General features: G+C 37.1%; 1 protein-coding gene across 1 annotated transcript in view; it reads left to right on the forward strand.

Annotated features, from left to right (window-relative positions):
• Positions 1-8080: 8080 nt before the first annotated feature.
• The window catches only part of LOC107734282 (collagen alpha-6(VI) chain-like), a 56430-nt gene continuing 54997 nt past the window's right edge, over positions 8081-9513 (forward strand). The window contains exon 1 of the mRNA XM_016546204.1: positions 8081-8115. The gene's annotated coding sequence lies outside the window, so the exon portion shown is untranslated. The remainder of the gene's footprint in view (positions 8116-9513) is intronic.

Genomic DNA, 9513 nt, shown 5'->3' on the forward strand with positions numbered 1-9513 from the left:
AGCATGTTGAATTGCACTAACTGAAAAAACAATGCATTGCATTAACAGTGCCTCTATAGTTTGCATCATCATTAAGGTGTATACTGAGATCTGAGGTCTTGTTTATGTCACTGTATTTGTTCATTGAGGCTGTTAAGCTCTTTGGGGAATCCCGGAGTGTGATGTATGAGGGAAACCCCAGTATTTCAGCTCTGTCACACAAGCCATGTGGCTACACGGGGAAACGAGTAACAGCGAAGATGCCGAATTAAACGTAAACAGAGTTTTTGAGTCTTAATCAGCTTTTCCGCATATACATACTGGCCCTGATAATCATAAGTTCTACTAACCGCTTGCTCCATTTCTGCAAATCAGTTTTTGTGAATGAATGACTTGCTCTACCTGTTGCTTTGGTCTTCATCATCAACACCCGCTTGCGCCACCTGCTGGTGAGCGAATAACAGCAGGTGGAGATCATGCATCGGTACTGTACTGCTATTCCTGCAGTTCCCGGATGTGCAATGCTTAATTTTCTGCCGAATTTGAACCAGTGAATTTGTGGAAGCAAATTTGTAAAGTGAAATAAAATGGACTGAAAATTGCCTTTGGAATATTATTCATCGTATTTTTAAACAGATTGAATATTTCAGAAGTGAATTTTGGAAGGTGAATATGAATTATTGCATTTTTAATTATGAAAATGTTTGTGAAATGTTTTGAAATATTTACAGCTTAAATAAACAACTATGTTAAATTTCAGACCCTAAAAATGCTAACCCATAAAAGGCATTAAAATGCAAGCACTGTTGATGCAATGAATTGTTTTTTCAGTTAGTGCAATTCAACATGCTTTTTTGTTTCAAAGACATTTGTCATTATTTTTCTTCCATAATTTTACTTGCATTTTATTACAAGTAGGCCAGCAGTGCCCCCTAAATAAATAAAAGGTCTTACCAAATGGGCATTAGGACCCGGGGGAGGCTGTCGCTGCCCGTGCTAGTGACTGTTGACTCAATCACACACGGAATGTGGCCATCCAAAACAGTGAATCTAATCATCATTCAGGCAAAATTTCGCTTCAAGAATGACCACACAGCTGACGTGATCTTATCGCTAGCACACCCTGAGCACATATGAGTTATCAGCAAGGCATATTGGCATAATTTTTCATATTGGGCCGATGTTTACATTTTAAGCCATTATCGGCCGATTCCGATAACGTTCAGATAATATCGTGCATCCCTAACCATAATATATTAATTGTAATGTATTATACACTATTGTAATCAGAATTATTTCTTTTTAGATGTATTTCATATATATATATTTTGTTTGTTTGAATAGACTGATAAGCGCATGGGTTCCTCGCTTCTCTCCGTGAATATATCCGTGAGTACTGAGAGAACCTGATGCCCTGTTAATCCACTGATGATCTCTCCTTATTACAGATTTAAAAACAGCACTGGATCTAACCATCAACTTGCACCACTCATGTTCTGCAGCTGAGCAATAAAGTCTAATTCTGGCATCTAGAACATGTTGACTCGAAACTTCTTTGGAAAAGAGAAAAGACTGAAGACAGTTCCACATGTCTGCAGTCATCTCAGCTTTGTTGTATTTAGGAAATAAATCTCATTTTGTAGTCTGAAACTTCCCGAGAAATTTCTTCAGAACTTCTCTGTGGCCATCATTTTAAACATGTTTTTTTGTGGTTTGTGTGATTCCCCCACTGCCAATTTACCAAATAGTATTGCGACACCCCGGGTTGCCAGTTGGTGGGAAACACAGCGTGCTGCAGCCATGGAAGCCAGCAAACGATCTGGGACAGCGATTGCAAATTCTACCTGAACTAAAAAACTTTGGCATCCACCTAAAGGCTTTATGACCAGAAATATATCAAAACGCGGACAAATTAAATCAAATTACAGTCGTAAGTCTCGTCACCTTTCATTGTCAATTGCGCTTATTCCTGTTACATGTTTTCAATCTAGCAACACGCGTGAGCGTCTGAGGAGGTGGTGGTGGTGGGAGAAACGACTCTCTCCATTATCTTGAATTTCGACTACAGTACACACCGACACAGCCCCACCCACGGACACACGCATTTACTACTTACATTTGTGTACAGATGGTGAAATAATATAAGCAGTACCATTTATGACCTCCCAGTCTCTGCTAGGCCTGCCGTAGCATCCTTCCTCACAGCACTGGTATTGTAAAACCAGGGGTCTTTGGCTGTACTGATTCCAGCAACATCCTAGTTAATGAACACAGTATAGGATGTAAACATTACAGCAAAATATTTTCTCACTGACTGCTCTCAACATTGGAATACACATGAATACAAACAAGTAATAATCACAAAAAAGGGAATAGAATATATAGCAAAAACTATAAATAGTAGCAGGTAAAGTGTGTGTGTGAGTGTGATTCTCTCTCTCTCTGTGTGTGTGTGTGACATAGGCACAGGTTCCTCCTATCCTAAGAGTTAATTAATAGTTAATTAGATCCACATTATTAAGAAACTGGCAGCTTCTGTATCAGGGTGTGTCTCTCTCTCTGCAGTCCACCCTACCTAAGGATTAATTGAATACTGTAAACGTATGTACTGTATGCATGCTCAATGTTTTATTTTACGTTTAATACAATGTAGGCTACTGTCAAAAAAAAACAAAAAACACAGGAGCTAACTGGCAGAAGTAGTGTGAAAATGCCTTGTGCTAGCTGTATTTTCATCCATCTCGGGACCAGGCAGCTGGCCGTGGCCGACTAGGCCAAAATGCTTAACATTTATTTATTATTAACATTATTATTATTATTATAACCATAGAGAAATCGTGCAAGTGATAAAAACCCATCCTATGCGCTGTTGGCTCGTAAAAACAATTTTATTTATATATATTTAGAAAAAATCTGACCGGCCCACATTAAACAAAATGGCCAATCCGCCCCTGCTGTCCCTTCAAAGCCCTTCGTTATTTTACTAGACAGCATGACAGCTGACAGCCTCACAATACGACGGTACTTAAAAACATGTGTATGTAATAAACTATTGTGATGAGACAAAATAAAGCTTTTCCAAAATGTGGGGGAATATGTGCCACTGGGAGCTGCACCACTCATGTTGTGCAAGAATGTCGGCTTTATTTGTATGAAAAAATATTGACGTTTGGACCTTCCTGACTCGATATATTTGTGATTTCTTTGGAAAAGAGAGTAGAGAGTTTAACAGCTGTAAGCTATTAGTAGCTTAATTTTTGTGTCTGGAACTTCCTGAGAAATTTCTTTGGAAAAGAGCGACACAGTAGGCTATGTGTGACCGGGCAAAAGAGGTGAAATTGGAGTACCAAATTGAATGTGTTGTGTTTATATGTGGGAACTTCTAATCGCTCTCAAATGAAGCTACTCTTTTGTCAGATGAAGCGGCTTTTTTTAATCAGTCCTTGATGAGGTTTTAATCGTGTAACTGCATATTTTCATAAGAACAATGGTAGATAGAAGGACAAAATGACAGCAAATTTACATTCCTCCTAATTTTTGTGATTTCTGCATTGTCTGTGCAAACTCCTACTCTATTACTTGCTTTTTAAATATGTCTGTCTATTATAACATCTGCTGTATTTTATTTCCATTCAGAATGGCCCTAAACAACACACAAAATATAAAATACAATGAACTGTGGTAAGTTTACATGTTGGCCCTGTCTATGTGGGTAGTTCTTGGTCAGATTAATCGGCTATGTAAATTCAGCCAATTTTTCATTTTTGGGTGAACTTAATTCTTATATGAAATACAACATGTCAAGGAATAAAATGCCTATTGAGATTCCTCTGGTTTATGAAATTGTTCAAAATTGTAGAATATGTGTCAGAAACAGTGCTTCACAATTATTTTTTCTTTACAGAACTAAACAAAAATCTCCTTAAACTCAAATATTGAATTGACCCTGTCAGAATAAAATTGGTGACCACCCCTTGAGAACTAACAATATAAATAATACTGTGTTAAAGATGCATAAATGAAAGAATTAGCCATGTCATTTTTGATAACTGAACCAACCCAACACTGTACACATCCAAACAGGACATCTGAACCTGAGCTAAGTGAATAAAATAATGAATAAAGCTGCTGATAAATTTAATATAAATTACCATTTTGGGTTCTAACATCTTGTAAAATGCTTTTCTTGCCTGACATAAACAATGCTAAAATGCTAGTTTTGTCTATCCATGTTTATAGTATGTTATGCCTTGTATGTGGTGTATGAATGTGGCTATGTTGTGTTTTACTGTATACAGACAGTATTCGACAAGATGCATTTTGTTTGGAAGAGCAGCTGGGATCTGAAGCCAGAATGCTTCTTGTGGTCTTGCTGATGAGAGGAAATGTCCGCAGTTACAGGTACTGTCTGGAACAGGCCATGGGATCACTTTATCTGCTTTTATTAAAGGGGTCATGAACTGCATTTTGTATTATTTTGTACTGTTCTTTGAGGTCCACTTATAATGTTATCAAGATGTTCACATCAAAACACATCATAATTTAGAAGTAATAGGCTATTTTCTGTCCTGTGTTGACCCCCCTCATCAGAACGCTCTGCTTGAATAGACGTGGCAAATTGTAGATCTCGGACGCAGATTGTAGACTCTAACGCCCACTGCTATGATTGGCTAACAGCTGTGTGTTTGACAAACATCCTTCACAGATGGACGCTGCTGTGATTTAGGTTAAAAACACATAAATACTCAGTACATATCAAACGATCGGTAATAACAGACAAAGCAATAGTGACCACGTAATAAAAACAGTTACTCACACTTGTGTGCTGCAACATTACTGTCAGATCCTATAGTCGCCACAGCATCGTCTTTTAGTTTCAATCTTTCTGAAAATCCTGCGTCGAATTGTGCTTTGTTTGTAAACAAATCTGCGGTAAAATGAAGTGAAAAAAGGACCAAGTTCTTACTGACACGGTCTGGATCTTCATTAAAAATAAAGTTCATTCACTGATCACTCTTTCCTAAAGTTGCCATCAGAAGGAAGGCAAAGCAAACACTGTTTTCCCACAACTTGGCACTGAACAGCCTCTTGTTGTCTTTGGAGCATCTTTATCATTTGGTTTCTGTGTAGACCTGTGTTTGCCTCTCTCATTATTTACCCTACATGTGTGAATCGGTGGGCGGGGCTAAACGGGCATTGATGTCGAAGCAGGCGTTAATCTTCTGCGGAGGTGGGGTTTAGCCACACTATTACATCATAAAGTACGGTGCGAAAGGCCCTATTACTTCCAGCTGTGTGTCATTTAGCCAGTTTAGCTCACCTCAATATATACCATGTGGACTCAGCATTGTTTGTTGAAGTATTGTTTTGTTGCTCTGTTTATTCCATGGCCTAATGGTTAGAGAGTCGGACTTGTAATCCGAAGGTTGCTGGTTTGAATCTCAGGTCCGGCAGGAATTGTCAGGGGGGAGTGAATTACCAGCGCTCTCTTCCACCCTCAATACCATGACTGAGGTGAGACCCTTGAGCAAGGCACATTCCACAGTCTGTCTGTCACAGGCGTCAGCTGGTGTGCCCATGACAGCCACTAAAGGGCACTCTTCCCGGATCATTGCCTCTTGTATTGGACTTCAGTTCTACCCTTTGCCGGACTATCATGCCTCATTAGAGCCTTTCGCACCGCTTTAGTTCCAGAACTAAATGTACAGCTGTGTGTGCACTTGGAAGGGTTAAATGCAGTGCACAAATTCAGAGTATGGGTCACCATACTTTGCCACGTGTCACTTTTTTAAAATATATATTTGCTGGTGCCTGTTTCTGGATTACCTTGTGCTGGTGCTTTCTGACTTTTTGCCTTGTGTGGATTACTGTTCTTAGATTTTCCCATTTAAAGCTGCACGTGGATCTTCTACAGAGTCTCAGTGATGTGTTCATTTTGGCAGATTGTCTTCAATATAATCTGTTTATAGACTAACGAGAGTTTTGAGTTCTAAAACGTACAGGATGTTTTTATAGTACTATGATCTTTTATATGTCAAAAGATCAAGGGAATTTTGATTTCTCTGTTCATGACCCTTTTAATAGCGTACTCAGTGTGGATTCAGCATCACGTTAAAAATAAAAAATGATCAGTTCCAGATACAGTTACAGAAATGCTATTTGCAGGCAGCATGATTAATTTCTTCCGTGAGGTGAAGTGTCTGATAACAGACTGGTTATGGAGAGTAGTATTCCACTGGTCGTGTGATCTCAACATGATCAAGTCTTAATGTCTTCACATACTGGTGGCCAAAAGTTTGAATTATGATTTTTTTTTTAAGGTTTTGAAAGAAGTCTCTCTTGCTCACCAAAGCTGTATTTATTTGATCAGAAATACAGTAAAAACAGGAATATTGTGAAATATTGCAGTTTAAAAGAACTTTTCTATTTTAATATATTTAAAAATGTAATTTATTTTTGTGTTCTGCATCATTACTCCAGTCTTCAGTGTAACATGATCCTTCAGAAATCAGTAAAATATGCCAATTTGCTGCTCAGTTATTAGTGATGCTCAATTCTTAATGGTTTTTATTATTATCAACACCAGGTTTGATGTCATTGACACCAAATACCATTGGTTCTCAAATGTGTCTTAACCAATTGCAGAGAGCCAGTTTGAATGGCATTGCATTTTAAGTGAATAGCGACTTAAAGGGATATTTCACCCAAAAATGAAAATTACCCCATGATTTACTCACCTTCAAGCCATTCTATGTGTATATGACATTCTTCTTTCAGACGAATACAATCGGAGTTATATTAAAAATATCCTGGCTCTTCCAAGCTTTATAATGGGAGTGGATGGTAGCCCAAAATTTGAAGTCCAAAAAATTGAACCAATCCATTATAAAAGAAGTCCACACGGCTCCGGGAGGTTAATAAAGGCCTTCTGAAGCGACGCGATGCATTTGTGTAAGAAAAATATCCATATTTACAACTTTATAAACCTTAATCGCTAGCTTCCGCTAACTGTCATACACACATTCATGAGAGAGTGGCGTCCAGCGGATGACGTAGCATGTAGGCAAACGCGGTGACGAACGTGGAAGCACAGAGGAGAGAGCAAAACAAAACACCGGTCACGAATTAGTAGTACAAAACGAGGATTTGTAAAGAAAAATGTTGGAGGATTTCAATATAAGCCAAGAGGACACTGGTTTTCCTTTACTGTAAACAAAACTTGTTTCTCGCGAGACTAGCATATTCTCACTGGAGTTTACGCTACGCCTACGTCATCCGCTGGATGTCACTTTCTCGTGAACGTGCGTACGACAGTTAGTGGAAGTTAGAGATTAAGGTTTATAAAGTTGTAAATATGGATATTTTTCTTACACAAACGCATCGCGTCGCTTCAGAAGGCCTTTATTAACCCCCCGGAACTGTGTGGACTTTATTTATAATGGATTGGTTCAATTTTTTGGACTTCAAATTTTGGGCTACCATCCACTCCCATTATAAAGCTGGGAAGAGCCAGGATGTTTTTTAATATAACTACGATTGTATTCGTCTGAAAAAAGAAAGTCATATGCATCTAGGATGGCTTGAGGGTAAGCAAATCATGGGATAATTTTCATTTTTGGGTGAACTAACCCTTTAAAGTCAGTCTGTGTCTTAAAGCTATCAAATGAGTTCAGAAGATTTGGAAATTTAGCACATAAGCATATGGACTACATTTATTATGCTTTTTTTTGGTGCATTTTAGGGCTTATTCCATAGAAAAAATATAACCACGTACATGTTTGGAATGACATGAGGGTAAGAAATTATGACAGAATTTAAATTTTTGGTGAACTAAATTAGATTTAACTAAGAACTTAAGGAAACAACAAACACAAAGCTGTAAACATCGCCAATAATCCAAAAGTGGAATGTGAACACATTTCATTCAAGCTTTTTAATGGTGAAGCTAAACAAATGATAAATCTATCGTCCATGTGTGGGTCTGTCTGTATTTACATGTTTTCTCTAACATGTTTTTTACATCTTCTCCTAAAATGGAAATTGCGGTGTTGAGGAGTGGCTTGATAAGTTTCATATTTTTAGTTTTTCATTCAGAGTTTTCGGTTTAGACTCATCCCATCCTTGCCTGGGCTCTGTGTAAGTTCACCTCTTTACTCTCTTCCTATATTTAGATCATTTTCAGAGCTGTTTGCACTGAGGTAGTTGGAGTATAATCCATGCAAAAGCATGATAATATTATTATGTATAGTGTTTTTAATCAAAAAAATGTAATTTACCATTAGCTTGAAGAGATGCCTATGTTTATAAGAAATACTTCTTAGAAAAGATAGTTGGCTTTTTCAGGTGTTTTATAAACAAAAACGATTAAAGCAACCTTAAGCATAGATTTTATTCACATGTTTTATTCAAGTCCCTTTTTCTGGATTCAGATCTATCATGAGTGTCATGTTCACTAGCCAGTATTTTCATAGACTCAGGCCTGATTTTAAACACATTAGGAAAGAAGCATAGAGCTGGCTATCAATCCTTTGCTAAATCTGGGGACACTTTTGAAGCTGCATTTCAAATCTCTAGGAGCTCTGCTTCCGTTATTGTTACTGGCTTGGGATGAATATGAATTAGAAATATTAGAAAAGTTTTAGTGTGAAACATGCCTGTTGAATAGCATTTGAAAATGTGAGTGTTTGGTTAACTCGGTAAATAAATAAGTCAAAATCAAAACGGTTTATATTGTCATAAAAATATTGATGCTCTTTATGAAATGCTATGCAGTATACTAAGGCTTCGTTAATAAAATGTATCATTACATTAAATAATTCGTATAATTGATTTCGATTATAATTTAAATATGATTGTCATGGTATTTAGCTAACAGATGTTCAGGCTCTGCTTTGTGTTGGGATTGTCATATAATTGAGCAAAGCATATATTTTTGTCTACATTCAGTGCACTGCACATTTGAAAGTAAAATACTTTGGGTACAGGATACTTTGATTGCTTTCTTTATTTTTTTGGTCAAAAGAGAGCACAAAACAAATTCAGACAATAGTCCTAGAGCTGAAACCAAGCACTTCCTGGTGATAAAGTTAGTTTGTGAGTATAGTATATTTACCCATTTACTATACTTAGCATACATTTTAAACCCACAAAGTATATTTACACATCTGTAATGTGTTGTGGCAACAAATAACTAATTGAAACTTACGTACACGTTATAAATAATTTCTGCACACTTTAAGGACCTACCTACACACACCATTATATATTCTGTATATATATATATATATAAAAAGAGTTAATATGCAAAAGCCTCGAAGTGACGTTTGAAATATTAGTGTATGTGAAAATGAACATTTTTATCTGGCTCCTATCTATGTGTTGGTTCAGTAATTTCACGTCAATGGCAATGAATATGTTATTTTCATAGCCATTAAAATGAAATAACTGAACAAACATAGGAGCCTGATAGAAATGCTCATTTTACAAAGAAAATCTTCAAACGGCACTTAGACGCTTTTGCATATGAACTATTCA

This window comes from Sinocyclocheilus rhinocerous, unplaced genomic scaffold (assembly GCF_001515625.1).
Source record: "Sinocyclocheilus rhinocerous isolate Xijiao unplaced genomic scaffold, SAMN03320098_v1.1 scaffold730, whole genome shotgun sequence".
Classification (NCBI taxonomy): Eukaryota; Metazoa; Chordata; class Actinopteri; order Cypriniformes; family Cyprinidae; genus Sinocyclocheilus; species Sinocyclocheilus rhinocerous.